This window comes from Eschrichtius robustus, chromosome 20 (genome assembly GCF_028021215.1).
Source record: "Eschrichtius robustus isolate mEscRob2 chromosome 20, mEscRob2.pri, whole genome shotgun sequence".
Lineage (NCBI taxonomy): Eukaryota > Metazoa > Chordata > Mammalia > Artiodactyla > Eschrichtiidae > Eschrichtius > Eschrichtius robustus.
The window spans coordinates 46,179,845-46,197,476 of record NC_090843.1 but is presented as its reverse complement, the minus strand read 5'-3'; the positions used below and the strand labels follow the sequence as shown (position 1 = coordinate 46,197,476).

At 38.9% G+C, this 17,632-nt stretch overlaps 1 protein-coding gene across 1 annotated transcript in view; it reads right to left on the bottom strand.

Annotated features, from left to right (window-relative positions):
• The window catches only part of LOC137754919 (ribonuclease SLFN12-like), a 49,891-nt gene extending 32,474 nt beyond the window's left edge, over positions 1-17,417 (bottom strand). The window contains exon 1 of the mRNA XM_068530861.1: positions 17,364-17,417. The gene's annotated coding sequence lies outside the window, so the exon portion shown is untranslated. The remainder of the gene's footprint in view (positions 1-17,363) is intronic.
• Positions 17,418-17,632: the final 215 nt, after the last annotated feature.

Sequence of the window (17,632 nt, the reverse complement as noted above, 5' to 3'; positions counted from 1 at the left end):
GACCCTCATTAGAACCTGACCACACTGGCACCTTGATCTTGGACCGCCCAGCCTCCAGAACTGTGAGAAATAAGTTTCTGTTGTTTATAAGCCAGCCAGTCTATGATATTTTTATAATAGCAGCCAGAGCTGACTAAGACAGCAACAGTAACTTTGGGGTTCCAGATGATTTGGACAGTTGGGGTTAAACCAAGAGAATTCCTTTGTCGATCATGACCATTCCATACAGAGGGAAAAAAAGCAACAATATATTCCACAGAACACTTAGCAAATTACAGGGCCTAGACTAAGTGTTCAATAAATGTCACCACTCCAAATGCCCCAGAGTAGTCACCACCCCCCCGTGAAACTTGGGGCCTCTGTGCCTTTGCCCTCTTCCACTTTTGTCACCTGAAAACTCCTCTCATCCTTTCTGGAAGTCCCATGTCTATCCTCTTCTCAGGGCTCCCACAGAACTTTGTATTCATGCTGGGCCCTAATCTCACCATAGATCTAGAGAAATCTTTAGAAACAGAGTACTGAAGTGTTTAGAGTGGTTGTTTTCAAACTACAGGAAATCTGGTGGGGACCCCTAATCGTTTAGGACACAAGGAGGAAAGGCCTGGGGCCTCGTTCCTGCCATGGACTCTGAACCTCGGCGGGTGCAGAGCACTCTTCCTGCTCTGGAATGTCTTCCATGAAATTTTCTGAGCCCTTCCAGTGCCTGGGACCAGCCAGGGCCAGCAGTGTCATCCTGGAAAGGTGCCCAAGCCTGGACAACACTCTATGGTTCCAGGTCCCCATTTCTTCCCTTTTCAGTGCTCAATGGCCCTTTACCCAAGGAGCCCTGGGACTCATACCAACGTGTTGTCCTGGGACCTCATGGCTGGATCCTGGTTCTGGAGGATAGCCTCGTGCTATAAGTTGAATGTTTATGTGCCCCCAAAATTAACATGTTGAAACCTAATCCCCAGTGTGATGGTGTTTGGAGATAGGGCCTTTGGGATGTGATTAGGTCACAACGGTGGAACCCTCACAAATAGGATAAGTATCCTTATAAAAGATTCCCCAGAGACCTGCCTGGCCCCTTCCACCTTGTGAGGACAGAGGAAAGACAGTCATCTATGAAACAAGAAGTGGTCCTCACCAGACACCAAATCTGCTGCACCTTAATCTGGACTTCCCAGCTTCCATAACTGTAAGAAATAAACTCTGTTGCTTATAAGCCACCCAGTCTATGATATTTTGTTATAGCAGCATGAACAAACTAAGACACCTGGTAAGTGGGTCACCTCACTGGCTGAAACTATTTCTTTCGCAGGATTGAGACTGGATTGCCAGAATGGTGCTAACGTTCTGATTTTAGTTGACTTAAATTATTTTTATTGACAGAGGCCCCACAAAAAATTATTTGCCCAGGTAGAATTCACCAGTGAAGCCATCTGGTCCAGGGATTTTCTTTTTTGGAAGGTTTTTGGTTACTGATTCAATCTTCTTACTAGTTATAGGTTGATTCAGGTTTTCCATTTCTTCCTAATTCACTCTTGGTAGGTGTGTTTCTAGGAATTTGTCCATTTCCTCTAGGTTATCCAATTTGCTAGTGTACATTTGTTCATAGTACTCTCTTATAATCCCTTTTATTTCTGTAAAATTGGTATTAATGTCCATTCTTTCATTTTTTATTTTAGTTATTTGAGGGGTTTTTTTTTTCTTCATCAATATAGGTAAAGGTTTGTCAATTTTGTTGATTAAAAAAACTCAGTTTGGGCTTCCCTGGTGGCACATTGGTTAAGAATCCACCTGCCAATTCAGGGGACACGGGTTTGAGCCCCAGTCCTGGAAGATCCCACATGCCACGGAGCAACTAAGCCCGTGTGCCACAACTACTGAGCCTGTGCTCTAGAGCCCGCAAGCCACAACGACTGAGCCCGCGAGCCACAACTACTGAAGCCCGCATGCCTAGAGGCCGTGCTCCGCACAATGAGAACCCTGCACACCGCAACGAAGAGTAGCTCCTGCTCGCCACAACTAGAGAAAGCCCACGTACAGCAACAAAGATCCAACACAGCCAAAAAATAAATAAAATAAAATAAATAAATTTTTTTAAAAAGCTTTAAAGAAAAAAACCTCAGTTTCATTGGTTTTTTTTTCTATTGTTTTTCTATTCTCTATTTCATTTCTTCTGCTCTCATCTTTATTATCTCCTTCCTTTTGCTAACACTGAGTTTTGTTTGTTCTTCTTTTTCTAGTTTAAGGTATAAAATTATGCTGTTGATTTGAGATCTTTTTTCTTTTTTAATGTAGGCATTTACCACTATAAACTATAGTACTGCCTTTGCTGCATTCCTTAAGTTTTATTATGTTGTGTATTTATTTTCATTTGTCTCAAGATGTTTTTCAATTTCCCTTGTGATTTCTTCTTTAACCCATTTATTGTTCAAAAATGTGCTATTTCAGGGAGATCAGCTCAGTGCTTTGTGACCACCTAGAGGGGTGGGATGGGGAGGGTGGGAGGGAGGGAGATGCAAGAGGGAAGAGATATGGGAACATATTGTATGTGTATAACTGATTCACTTTGTTATAAAGCAGAAGCTAACACACCATTGTAAGGCAATTATACATCAATAAAGATGTTTAAAAAAAAAAAAAGATACATGCAAAAAAATAATGTGCTATTTAATTTCTACATATTTGTAATTTTTCTAGTTTTCCTTCTGTTCTTGATTTCTAGTTTAATTACACTGTGATCAGAAAAGATAGTTTGTATAATTTTGATCTTTAGAATTTGCTGACACTTGTTTTGTGACCTAACATGTGGTCTATCCCAGAGAATGTTCCATGTGCACTCAAGAAGAATATATATTCTGCTATCTTTGGGTGGAGTGTTTTGCATATGTCTGTTAGATCCAATTCGTTTACAGTGTTGTTCAAATCTTCTAATTCCTTATTGATCTTCTGTCTGATTGTTCTATCCATTATTTAAAGTGGGATATTTAAGACTCCAACTATTAATGTACAGCTGTCTATTTCTTTCTAGTATTCTATCAATGTTTGCTTCATATATATTTAGAAGCTCTGATGTTTGGTGCATACATGTTTATAATTGTTACATCTTTTTGGTTAATTGATTCTTTTATCATTATATGATGTCCTTCTTTCTCTCTTATAACTGTTTTTGACTTAAAGTCCATTTAGCTGATATTAGTGTAACCACCTCTGCTCTCTTTTGGTTACTATTTGCATGGAACAACTTTTTCCATCTTTCACTTTCAACTTATGTGTGTCCTTAGATCTAAAGTGAGTCTTTTGTAAACAGCATATAGATGGATCCTGGTTTTAAAAAATCTGTTCTGCTCATCTATGTCTTTTGATTGGATAGGGTAATCTATTTACATTGAAAGTAATTACTGATAGAGAAAGACTTATAATCGCCATTTTGTTGTATGCTTTCTGCATGTGTTATAGTTTTTTGTCCCTAATTTCCTCTTTTTTTTAAAGAATATACTGTGGCTTTATTATTTTATTGAAGCATTGAATGAAATCCTTTAACTTACATTCATCCAGTTATCCTTCTGCTTTTTTTTGCAATTTTCTTTCTTTCTTTCTTTCTTTCTTTCTTTCTTTCTTTCTTTCTTTCTTTCTTTCTTTCTAATTGAAGTATAGTTGATTTACAATGCTGTGTTACTTTCAGGTGAACAGTAAAGTGATTCAGATATATATATAAATCTATTCTTTTTTCATTATGGGTTATTACAAGACATTGAATATAGTTTCCTGTGCTATACAGTAGGCTGAATATAGTTTCCTGTGCTATACAGTAGGCCCTTGTTGGTTATCTATTTTATATATATGTTATGTGTGTACATGTATGTATATGTTAATCCTAAACTCCTAATTTATTGCTCTCCCTGCCTTTCCCCTTTGGTAACCATAAATTTGTCTTCTATGTCTGTGAGTCTATTGCTGCTTTGTAAATAAGTTCATTTGTATCATTTTTAAATATTCCACATATAAGTGATATCATATGATATTTGTCTTTATCTGTCTGACTTACTTCACTTAGTATGATAATCTCTAGTTCCATCCATGCTGCTGCAAATGGCATTACTTCATTCCTTTTTATGGCCGAGTAATATTCCATATACATATATATATATATATATATATATATATATATACACACCACATCTTTATCCATTCACCTGTTGATGGACATTTAGGTTGCTTCCATGTCTTGGCTATTGTAAATAGTGTTGCTATGAACACTAGGGTGCATGTATCTTTTTGAATTACAGTTTTCTCTGGATATATGCCCAGGAGTGGGATTGCTGGATCATATGGTAACACTATTCTTTGTTTTTTCTGATGTATCTGTGGGGAGGAAGGTGATCTCTGCGTCTTACTCTTCTGCCATCTTCTCCTGGTCCTCATTCTTTGTTTTTTAAGGAACCTCCATACTGTTCTCCATAGTTGCTGCACCAATTTACATTCCCAGTAACAGTGTACGAGGGTTCCTTTTTCTCCACACCCTCTCCAGCATTTGATGGCCAATCTGACCAGTGTGAGGTGATACCTCATTGTGGTTTTGATTTGCATTTCTCTAATAATTAGTGATGTTGAGCATCTTTTCATATACCTGTTGGCCATCTGTATGTCTTCTTTGGAGAAATGTCTATTTAGGTCTCCTGCCCAGTTTTTTGATGGGGTTGTTTTTTTGATATTGAGTTGTATGAGCTGTTTGTATACTTTGGGAGTTAATCCCTTGTCAGTTGCATTGTTTGCAAATATTTTCTCCCATTCTGTGGGTTGTGCAATGAATTCATCATTAAACTATCATACAGAGCATTTTCACTGCCCTAAAAATCCTCTGTGCTCCAGCTGGTCTTCTCTCTGCAGCCCTAAATCCCTGACAACCACTGATCTTTTTACTGTCTTCTTGGTTTTGCCATTCCCAGAAAGTCATATAGTTGGAATCATACAGTGTATAGCCTTTTCAAATTGGCTTCATTCACTTGGTAATATGCATTTAAGGTTCCTCTGTGTCTTTTCATGCCTTGATAGCTCACTTATTTTTAACACTGAATAATGTTCCACTGCCTGAATACACCACAGTTTATTTATTCATTCACCTACTGAAGGATATCTTGGTTGTTTCCCAGTTTGGACACTTATGAATAGAGCTGCTAAAACATCCATGTGCAGGTTTTTGTGAAGATATAAAATTTCAATTCCTTTGGATAAATACCAAAGATCAAAATTGCTGGATTGTATGGTAAGAGTATGTTTAGTTTTGTAAGAAATTGCCAAACTGTCTTCCAAAGTAGCCGTGCCATTTTACTTTCCGATCAGCAATGAATAAGAATTCCTGTTACTTCACATCCTTGCCAACATTTGGTGTTGTCGGTGTTCTGGAATTTAGCCATTCTAATAGATGTGTGGTGGAATCTTGTTTTTTTTTTTAAAGATTGATTGATTGATTGATTGATTGATTGCTATGTTGGGTCTTCGTTTCTGTGCTAGGGCCCCCTCCAGTTGCAGCAAGCTGGGGCCACCCTTCATCGCGGTGCGCGGGCCCCCCACCACCGCAGCCTCTCTCGTTGCGGAGCACAGGCCCCAGACGCGCAGGCTCAGCAGCCGTGGCACACGGGCCCAGCCGCTCCGCGGCATGCGGGATCCTCCCAGACCAGGGCTCGAACCCGCATCCCCCACACTAGCAGGCAGACTCTCAACCACTGCGCCACCAGGGAAGCCCAATCTTGTTGTTTTAATTTGCATTCCCCTGATGACATATGGTGTGGATCATCTTTTCATATGCTTATTTGCCACCTGTATATCTTCTTTGGTGAATGTTTGTTAAGATTTTTTAGCTCGTTTAAAAATAGAGTTGTTTGTTTCCTTATTGTTGAGTTTTAAGTGTTCTTTGCATATTTTGGATAAAAAAACGTTATCAGCTATGTCTTTTGCAAATGTCTTTCTTTTTATCTCTTTATCCTAGTCTATGCCTCATTCTCTTGACATTTTCTTTTCATAGAAGAAGTTTTTAATTTTAATGAAGTCCAGTTTATCAATTCTTTATTTCATAGACCATGCCCTTGGTGTTGTACCTAAAAAGTCATTGCCATACCCAAGGTCACTGAGGTTTTCTCCTACATTATTTTCTAGGAGTTTTATTGTTTTGAAGTTTACATTTATGTCTGTGATCCATTTTGAGTTAATGTTTGTGAAACGTGTAAGGTCTGTGTCTAGATTCTTTTTTTTTTTTTTTGGCTGCGTTGGGTCTTCATTGCTGCACGCGGGCCTTCTCTAATTGCGGTGAGCAAGGGCTACTCTTTGTTGTGGTGCACAGGCTTCTCATTGTGGTGGCTTCTCTTGTTGCAGAGCACGGGCTCTAGGTGCACGGGCTTCAGTAGTTGCAGCACACAGGCCCTAGAGCACGAGGGCTTCAGTAGTTGTGGCGCATGGGCTCAGTAGTTGCCTCACGCAGGCTCAGTAGTTGTGGCTCGCAGGCTCTGGAGTGCAGGCTCAGTAGTTGTGGTGCACGGGCTTAGTTGCTCTGAGGCATGTGGGATCTTCCTGGACCAGGGATGGAACCCGTGTCCCTTGCATTGGCAGGCGGATTCTTAACCACTGTGCCACCACAGAAGTCCTGTGTCTAGATTCCTTTTTTTTTTTTTAATTTTCCATGTGGATGCCCAGCAGTTCCAGCACCATTGGTTGAAAAGACTATCTTTGCTCCATTGTATTGCCTTTGCTCATTTGTCAAAGATCAGCTGACATATTTATGAGGGTCTATTTCTGGGTTCTCTATTCTGTTCCACTGATCTATTTCTATTCTTTCATCAGTACCATGCTGGCTTAATCACTGTAGCTTCATTGAAGTTAAAGTACTTTCTTGAGGTTGGGGAGTGTCAGTCCTCCAACTTTGTTCTTCTCCTTCAATATTGTGTTGGCTATTTGAGGTTTTGGCTTGTTTTGTTTTCCTCTCCATATAAACTATGGAATCAATTTGTTGATGTCTACAAAATAACTTGCTGGGATTTTGATTGGGATTGCATTGAATCTTGTAGATCAAGTTGGGAAGAACTGACATCTTGACAATATTAAGCCTATTCACAAATATGGAATATCTCTCCATTTATTTAGCTCTACTTTGATTTCTTTCATCAGTGTTGTGGTTTTCCTTGTATATATCTTTCACTTTTTTTTTTAGATTTATACCTAAATATTTCATTTTGGGTGGTGCTATTGTAAATGGTACTGTTTTTAATGTCAAATTCCACTTGTTCATTGCTGGTATGCAGGACAATGATTGGCTTTTGTATATTAACCTTGTATCCTGAAACCTTGCTAAAATTGTTTATAGTTCCAGTAGTTTTTGTTTTTGTTTTATTATTGATTCTTTTAATTTTCTACATAGATGATTATGTCATCTGTGAACAAATTCAGTTTTATTTCTTCATTCCCAATCTGTATACTTTCATTCTCTTTTCTTGTATTATTTTAGCAAGGACATCCAATACACTGTTGAAAAGAAGTAGTGAGAGGAGATAGATTTACCTCAACTTAATCTTAGTGGGAAAGCTTCAAGTTTCTCACCATTAAGTATGATGTTAGCTATAGGTTTTTTGTAAATGTTCTTTATCGAGTTGAGGAAGTTCCTCTCTATTCCTAGTTTGCAGAGAGTTTTTATCATAAATGGGTCTTGGAATTTGGTAAATGTTTTTCCTGCATCTATTGATATGATCATGTGATTCTTCTTTGTTAGCCTATTGATGTAATGGATTACACTGATCAATTTTCAAATGTTGAACCAGCCTTGCACACCTGGCATTAATCCCACTTAGTCATGGTATGTATAATTATTTTTGTACATTGTTGGATTCAACTTTCTAATATTTTGTTGAGGATTTTTGCATCTATGTTCATGAGAGATATTGATCTGTAGTTTTCTTGTAATGTTGTTTTCTGGTTTTAGCATTAGGGTAATACTGGCTTCAGAGACTGAATTAGGAAATATTCCCCCTGCTTCTATCCTCTGAAAGAGATTGTAGAAAATTGGTATAATTTCTTCCTTAATGTCTGGTAGAATTCACCAATGAACCCATCTAGGCCTGGTGCTTTCTCTTTTGGAAGGTTATTTATTGTTGATTCAATTTATTTAATAGATATAGGCCTATTTAGATTGCCTATTTCTTTTCATGTGAATTTTGACAGACTGTGTCTTTCAAGGAATTGGTCCATTTCATCTACGTTATTAAATTTGTGGGCACAGATTTGTTTACAATATTACTTGATTATTCTTTTAATGTCCATGGGATCTATAGCAATGTCCCCTCTTTCATTTCTCATATTAGTAATTTGTGTCCTTTCTCTTTTCTTCTTAGCCTGGCTACAGGCTTATCAATTATATCAATCTTTTCAAAGAACCAGCTTTTGGTTTTGCTGCATTTCTCTATTGATTTCCTGCTTTCAATTTCACTGATTTCAGTTCTAATTCTTATTATTTCTTTTCTTCTGCTTACTTTGGATATAATCTGCTTTTTTTCTAGTTTCCTTCCATGGGAACTTAGATGATTGATTTTAGATATTTCTTCTTATTTAATATATACATTCAATGCTCTACATTTCTCTCTAAGCATTATTTTTGCTGCATCCCACAAATTTTGATAAGTTGTATTTTCATTTAGTTCAAAATAATTTTTAATTCTCTTGAGATTTCTTCTTTGACTCATGTGTAGCTTTGAAGTATATTCTTTAAATTCTATGTATTTGGGAATTTCCTAGTTATCTTCATTTATTTCTAGTTTAATTCCATTGTAATCTGAGCAGACATTGTATGATTTCTCTTCTTTTATATTTGTTAAGGTGTGCTTTATGGCCCAGAATACGGTCTATCTCAATGAATTTTCTTTTTTTTTTTTGGCTGCTCCACTCAGCGTGCGGGATCCTAGTTCCACAACCAGGGATCAACCCATGCCCTCTGTAGTGAAAATGTGGAGTCTTAACCACTGGTCTGCCAGGGAAGTCCCTATCTTGGTGAATTTAATTGATTTTTGTAGTGGCATGTTTTATTCCCCTTCTCATTTCCTTTCGTGTATATTCTATAGATTTTTGTGTGTGTTTACCAAAGAAATTACATATAACATTTTAAAATTATGACAATGTTCTTAAATTAATACCAATTTAACTTCAATCACATAGAAAAACTCTACTTCTTTATAACTCGTCCCTCCCTCAGTTTATGTTATTGATGTCACAAATTGTATCTTTATATACTAAGTACCATTAACTTAGATTTATAATTTTTATGCATTTTTCTTTTAAATCCTGTAGAAAATAAAAATAGTTACAAACCAAAATTACAATAATACTTTTGTGGTGTTTGTTCACGTATTTTCCTTTACCGATGACTGTTTTTAGAGTTACTGTCTATTGTTCTTTCATTTCAACTTGAAGAATTCCCTTCAGCATTTCCTTTATGGCAAGTCTACTGGAAATAAATTCCCTCAGCTTTTGTTTGGGGAATATCTTAATTCCTCCTTTATTTTTGAAAGACAGTTTTGCCAGATATAGAATTTTCAGTTGACAGTCTTTTTTTCTTTTAACACTTTAAATATATATCATCCCACTGCCTTCTGGCTTCCAAGGTTTCTGCTGAGAAACTGGCTGTTAATCTTATTGAAGATCACTTGTGACATAATGAGTTGCTTCTCTCTTGCTGCTTTCAAGATTCACTTTGCCTCTGGCTTCTGACAGTTTGAGTATAACATGTCTTGGTGTGGATCTCTTTGGGTTTATCCTACTTGGGAGTTTATTGAGCTTCTTGATCTGTAGGTTCACATATTTCATCAAATTTAGGAAGTTTTCAGTCATTATTTCTTCTAATAATCTCTCTTCTCCTTATGGACTCCTGTAATGTGTATATTTGTCTGCCTGATAGTATCCCACAAATCCCCAAGTCTTTGTTTGCTTTTCTTCCTTCTTTTTTTCCTGCTCTTCAACCTGGAAAATTTCAATTGCCCTGTCTTAAAGTTCACTGATTTTTTTTCTTATGCCTTTTCAAATCTGCTGTTGAATTCCTCTATGTATTTTTTTAATTCAGTTACTGTAATTCTCAGCTCCAGAATTTGTCTTCTTTTTATAATTTCTATTATTTTTGTTGATATTCTTATTTTGTTCATATATTGTTTTCCTGATTTATTTAGTTCTTTGTCCATTTTTTCCTTTAGCTCTTTGAGCATACTGAAAACAGTTGTTTTAAAGCCTTCATCTAGTATGTCTAACATCTGGGTTTCCTCAGGGAAAAGTTCTGCCATTTTGCTTTCTTATTTTGCATGGGCCATGTTTTCCTGTTTCTTTGTATGCCTTGCAAATTTTTGTTGAAAATCAGGCATCTGAAAAAATAGCTACCTCTCCCAGTCTTTGCAGACTGACTCTGTGCCAGGGCAGTCCTTCACTGATTAGCTGAGCATGGTCTGAGCATAGTGAATCAGCCTCACGTGAAAGCTTAAGGTCTTCTCAGGTCTTTTCTGATCATAAGTCTTGCCTTGAGCTTTATCCAATTTCTCCATAGACACAGTTGCTTTTGAATGCCTTCATTTCCCCAAAATCTCACCCCAGCTCCTCCTCCAGGCTTTAGATAGTTATTCTATGTCTTCAGCTGTAATCTTTTGTCCCATGCATCTGCACGTCTATAATCTCCTTGAAGATTTCACGAGCAGTGGCTGTCACTTTTCCCCACCTTAAGTCTGAATTAGGTGATAGAGAGACCAATCCCTCAGGCAGCATTAGGCAGGTTAGAACACTGCAAATAAGGCCAGTTCTGGCACCTTCATTTCAAGGGAGTGAAGTGGGAACTGAGTTGCTACCCCCTCCAGAACAAGACCTTGCCACACCAGGGAGAAGTTGAGCCAAGGGCAAGCAAAAACGTCATGAAATTTCCTACAGTTTTAGGGACTTCCCTGGTAGTCCAGTGGCTAAGACTCCATGCTCCCAGTGCAGGGGGCCTGGGTTCGATCCTTGGTCAGGAAATTAGATCCCACATGCTGCAACTAAAGATCCTGCATGCCACAACTAAAGTTCCCACATGCTGCAACGAAGACTGAAGATCCCACGTGCTGCAACTAAGATCTGGTGCAGCCAAATAAGTAAATAAATAAATATTTTAAAAATTTTCCTACAGTTTTAAATGTCGTGTTTTCTTTTTCTTTTTTTTTTAAACATCATTATTGAAGTATAATTGCTTTACAATGGTGTGTTAGTTTCTGCTTTATAACAAAGTGAATCAGTTATACATATACATATATTCCCATATCTCTTCCCTCTTGCATCTCCCTCCCTCCCACCCTCCCTATCCCACCCCTCTAGGTGGTCCCAAAGCACCGAGCTGATCTCCCTGTGCTATGCGGCTGCTTCCCACTAGCTATCTAGTTTACATTTGGTAGTGTATATATGTCCATGACACTCTCTCACCCTGTCACATCTCACCCCTCCGCCTCCCCCTATCCTCAAGTCCATTCTCTAGTAGGTCTGTGTCTTTATTTCTGTCTTGCCACTAGGTTCTTCATGACCTTTTTTTTTTCCCCTTAGATTCCATATATATGTGTTAGCATACTGTATTTGTTTTTCTCTTTCTGACTTACTTCACTCTGTATGACAGACTCTAACTCCATCCACCTCATTACAAATACCTCCATTTCATTTCTTTTTATGGCTGAGTAATATTCCATTGTATATATGTGCCACATCTTCTTTATCCATTCATCCGATGATGGACACTTAGGTTGCTTCCATGTCCTGGCTATTGTAAATAGAGCTGCAATGAACATTTTGGTACATGACTCTTTTTGACTTATGGTTTTCTCAGGGTATATGCCCAGTAGTGGGATTGCTGGGTCGTATGGTAGTTCTATTTTTAGTTTTTTAAGGAACCTCCATACTGTTCTCCATAGTGGCTGTATCAATTTACATTCCCACCAACAGTGCAAGAGGGTTCCCTTTTCTCCACACCCTCTCCAGCATTTATTGTTTCTAGATTTTTTGATGATGGCCATTCTGACCGGTGTGAGATGATACCTCATTGTAGTTTGGATTTGCATTTCTCTAATGATTAATGATGTTGAGCATTCTTTCATGTGTCTGTTGGCAATCTGTATATCTTCTTTGGAGAAATGTCTATTTAGGTCTTCTGCCCATTTTTGGATTGGGTTGTTTGTTTTTTTGATATTGAACTGCATGAGCTGCTTGTAAATTTTGGAGATTAATCCTTTGTCAGTTGCTTCATTTGCAAATATTTTCTCCCATTCTGAGGGTTGTCTTTTGGTCTTGTTTATGGTTTCCTTTGCTGTGCAAAAGCTTTTAAGTTTCATTAGGTCCCATTTGTTTATTTTTGTTTTTACTTCCATTTCTCTAGGAGCTGGGTCAAAAAGGATCTTGCTGTGATTTATGTCATAGAGTGTTCTGCCTATGTTTTCCTCTAAGAGTTTGATAGTGTCTGGCCTTACACTTAGGTTTTTAATCCATTTTGAGTTTATTTTTGTGTATGGTGTCAGGGAGTGTTCTAATTTCATACTTTTACAGGTACCTGTCCAGTTTTCCCAGCACCACTTATTGAAGAGGCTGTCTTTTCTCCACTGTATATGCTTGCCTCCTTTATCAAAGATAAGGTGACCATATGTGTGTGGGTTTATCTCTGGGCTTTCTATCCTGTTCCATTGATCTATATTTCTGTTTTTGTGCCAGTACCAAACTGTCTTCATTACTGTAGCTTTGTAATATAGTCTGAAGTCAGGGAGCCTGATTCCTCCAGCTCCATTTTTCGTTCTCAAGATTGCTTTGGCTATTCGGGGTCTTTTGTGTTTCCATACAAATTGTGAAATTTTTTGTTCTAGTTCTGTGAAAAATGCCAGTGGTAGTTTGATAGGGATTGCATTGAATCTGTAGATTGCTTTGGGTAGTAGAGTCATTTTCACAATGTTGATTCTTCCAATCCAAGAACATGGTATATCTCTCCATCTATTTGTATCATCTTTAATTTCTTTCATCAGTGTCCTATAATTTTCTGCATACAGGTCTTTTGTCTCCTTAGGTAGGTTTATTCCTAGATATTTTATTCTTTTTGTTGCAATGGTAAATGGGAGTGTTTTCTTAATTTCACTTTCAGATTTTTCATCATTAGTATATAGGAATGCCAGAGATTTCTGTGCATTAATTTTGTGTCCTGCTACTTTACCAAATTCATTGATTAGCTCTAGTAGTTTTCTGGTAGCATCTTTAGGATTCTCTATGTATAGTATCTTGTCATCTGCAAACAGTGACGGCTTTACTTCTTCTTTTCCGATTTGGATTCCTTTTATTTCTTTGTCTTCTCTGATTGCTGTGGCTAACACTTCCAAAACTATGTTGAATAATAGTGGTGAGAGTGGGCAACCTTGTCTTGTTCCTGATCTTAGTGGAAATGGTTTCAGTTTTTCACCATTGAGGACAATGTTGGCTGTGGGTTTGTCATATGTGGCCTTTATTATGTTGAGGAAAGTTCCCTCTATGCCTACTTTCTGCAGGGCTTTTATCATAAATGGGTGTTGAATTTTGTCGAACTTTTGCAGCTTTCTCTGCGTCTATTGAGATGATCATATGGTTTTTCTCCTTCAATTTGTTAATATGATATATCACGTTGATTGATTTGCGTATATTGAAGAATCCTTGCATTCCTGGAATAAACCCTCGTGTTTTCTTGATATATCCACTTGGTGGCCTTAGACCTCTTACAATTGGTTCATCCAGTTTCTGGTTGTTTTTTATGTTTTCATGGGGAGATGAAGGGTGGGAGCTTCCTTATCCACCATTTTGCTGACATCACTCCTGTTATCATTTCTTAATACTGAATTTGACTTGCAATATTTTGTTTAAGATTTTGTATTTATGATCATGAATGAGACTGTCACAAAATTGTCCTTTCTCATATTACTGTTGACAGATATTGGTGTCAAGGTTATAGTAGCTTCATAATATGAGTTGGAGATGTAAGCTGTTTTTCTATTCTTTTAACATTTTACTCAACATGACGTTTTTTTTAATGGAAGACTTTGTCTGGTCCCTACTAAACTTGACAGTTTTGAATCTTGCTTTTCCATGTAATAATATGTTATATATAATCATGTTTGTAAAATAATGATTAGTTATTTTTAAAAACGTGACTAACTGCTTTATAATTTCATATATAGTATTAACATACTATTGTTTACTTATTCCCCTACAGCTGGGAATTGAAGTTGCTTTTAATTGTTCAATAAATTGTACTAGGATCTTGGATTAGTTATACTGAGGCTTGGACAGGCTAATTACATCTCCTAATTTGCATTGAGTCTAGGAGTCACCTGACAGAGTACTTCAATTCTGTATACAAATATGATTCAAACATATGTAAAGACTTTTTAGGATGGGGAATGGAGACCAGAGCAAGCAGACAGAAAAGAAGCAATTCGTTTTCTGTAGTAGGAATGGAGCCCTATAGGGGAAAAATCATTTTAAGTCAAGGAAGAGTCTAGATCTGTGGAAATAAAGGTTGAAGCTAAAACATGAGATTATACTTGGTCTTAGGTACGTAAATAAGTGAAAATTCTATAACTCTATGTAAGTATATAAAGAATATACAGACACAGAGAGGTTTGTAAAAGTCGAATTACTAGATCCAGTGATGAAATATTTAAAGATCTAGATATATATTGTCAAATGGTTTCCTGAAGAATTGTATCAGATTTTTTTTTTCTTTTTTAGTGAAACAAGTAAGGTGTTTATTAGGAGGAAAAAGCACATGTGAATAGGCACACAAGGGCAGACTCAGAGAGAGAGAGAGAGAGAGAGAGAGGGGAAGAGAGAGGAAGAGAGTTGCCCAGATTTTTCCCTAGCAACTTTATCCTAGGGAGGATTACAGGGCTCTGCCCTGTACCTTTTGGAGGGAGAAGGTTATGGTTCTAAGTCTACTGGAAGGCGGTACTATTTCCCCAGGGTTGTCCAAAACTCAGAGCTGAGCCAGAAAGAAGCTGCCTTTCTAAGAGATGAGGACCTAGTCATTCATTCAAATAGGCTTCCTGGGCCTGGGTCCCTAGAAGAAAGCTTTCGAACATGACCCTGAAGGAAGAAACATTTCCCCAAAAGAGAAACTAACAGAGTAAGTCTCCACTCCTGATAGGTAAACAACAATAAAGCCAGGTGAGCACAGTCATTTAAGTATTTAAAACTTAATAAAAGTCTTAATGTTGCATAAATAGATAACCAACAAGGACCTACTGTATAGCACAGGGAACTCTGCTCAGTATTCTATAATAACCTAAATGGGAAAAGAATTTGAAAAAGAATAGATACATGTATATGTATAAGTGAATCACTTTGCTGTACACCTGAAACTAACACAACATTGTTGATCAACTACACTCCAATATAAAATAAAAATTAAAAAATAAAATAATTAAATTAAATTAATAGAAGAAAAAGAAAAAAAGCAGAGGGAGATATGTATGCCTGCCATCCTATGCTTTCTCCATAGTATTATAGCACAGCTAATGTTCTTTAGACCCAGTTTCTTCATATTTCTTAGACATGAGGGCTGCCTCAAACATAGGTCCATGTTTCCTGTTGACCTGACGGAAGACTCTCCACCTCTATCCCACGGGTGCAGGAGAATCAGTTCCACTTATGCCCAGGAACACAGTCCCAGTCCTACTATCTTCTGGTCATACAAGCCCTGCCAAGAAGTCCCTGCTTCCCATTCTTCTTGTAGCTTCTGTATCTAGAATCCTCTCACCTTTCCTCCCACCTTAACACCCTCTGCATGAGGCCCTACCACTGGTGAACCCTTCTGGTTCACCCACAGTATGCACGTCTCACCCCCAAAGTGCTTAAGGAGGATGCCTTCCCGTACTGCGGGGCAACCTGGAACCCACGGGAGCTGGAGCTGAGCCACCTTATAGAGGAAGGACGCAGAGCTTGTGGGTTAGCATGAGATCCTGGCCACACCAGTCCAACACTGCCACTACGTAGAACTTTCTGTGGTGCAAAACCACTGCCTTTAGGCATACATCTGGAACACAATCCTTAAAAAATATGTTGGGGACTGGAGCCTACCAAATCCCTAGGGCCTAAAAATCATTGACCTCACCTGGAACCTTGGATCTAGGTTTACAGGTTAGTTGCTTTTTATATATACATATATATATATATATATATATATGTATATATATATATGTGTATATATATATATATGTATATATATATATTTTTTTTTTTGGCTGTGTTGGGTCTTCGCCTCTGCGCGAGGGCTTTCTCCAGTTGCGGCAAGCGGGGGCCACTCTTCCTCGCGGTGCGCGGGCCTCTCACTATCGTGGCCTCTCCCGTTGCGGAGCACAGGCTCCAGACGCGCAGGCTCAGTAGTTGTGGCTCACGGGCCTAGCCGCTCCGCGGCATGTGGGATCTTCCCGGACCGGGGCTCGAACCCGTGTCCCCTGCATTGGCAGGCAGACCCTCAACCACTGCGCCACCAGGGAAGCCCCAGGTTAGTTGCTTTTGAAATCTTTTATACTTTTGACTGTGGGGAAAATTCTTTCTGACCTGGACTGGGGATTTAGCCTGTGCTGTTAGCTATTTTTAATGGGAAAGGTGAAGGCATTCACATCTCCTTAGTTATGCCAGAATGCAGGTTGGTGGGAACTGCACAGAAAGGTAGGACAGGAACTACCTTCTGAGGAATAAAAACCGTGGTTCATTCTTTGCCCTCCTCCTTTAGCACTGCGTCTTTAGTTTCAAAGGGCGTGGTTCTTATCTCCGCCCATCCCCGCCCCCTTTTAGGTTATAAACTTCGGCAGGACACTAACAGTGCTTGGTTTCTCCTTATGGATTTAGAAGACAGTTCGTCAGTGCCTGGTCAGCCACATTTTTACCAACAGAACCTGTTCCCTAACTCCGCTTATTTCAGGACCCCAGGCGTGCAGCGCACCCCCAAGGAGCTGCACTTGCCTGACCTGTCCCTACAGCACCGTGCCCTTCCTCCCTTCCTAGTCCATGCCAAACTCCAACTTCCTCTCCCCAGGCTCTTTAAGGCGCTTCCCAGCCCACACAGGGGATGACGTCCTGCCCTGACCTCAAGTTCCCAAGTGTCCTGATCGCAAGTCCTTAACAGTGTAGTTTATTTGGTAGATGCTGCTACTGAGACAGGCATCACAGGGCCAAGATTCCCAGACCGGAGATAACAGCCGAGGGCCTCCCCGGGAGCGGGGTGGACGGGGCTGTGTTGGCTGCATCCCACCTCGTCAAAGAGCCAGCAGACTAGACTTAAAAGGGATAAGAAGCTGAGATTCCGATATTTGGCAACGGAGAGGGGACAAACTTACCCAGAAGCGCTGCTCTGGATTCGCAGGACTCTTAGGGGAGCTAGAACTCCCCCGTTTGCGGGGAGAGCTGGTGCACTCGAGTTAAGGCGGACCGTTCAGCCAATGGTGACGCTGCCCCGCCCCCAAAACTTGCCTCGCGAAGCGACTGGACTTTAAAGCGTGTGTGTCTCAGCGTGGTGGCGGGAGAGTTCTCCTTTCGTATTTGGTTATCTGTATTTTCTATATTCTGCACGGTAAGACCAAAAGAACGAAGTGCATTTAAAGAAAAC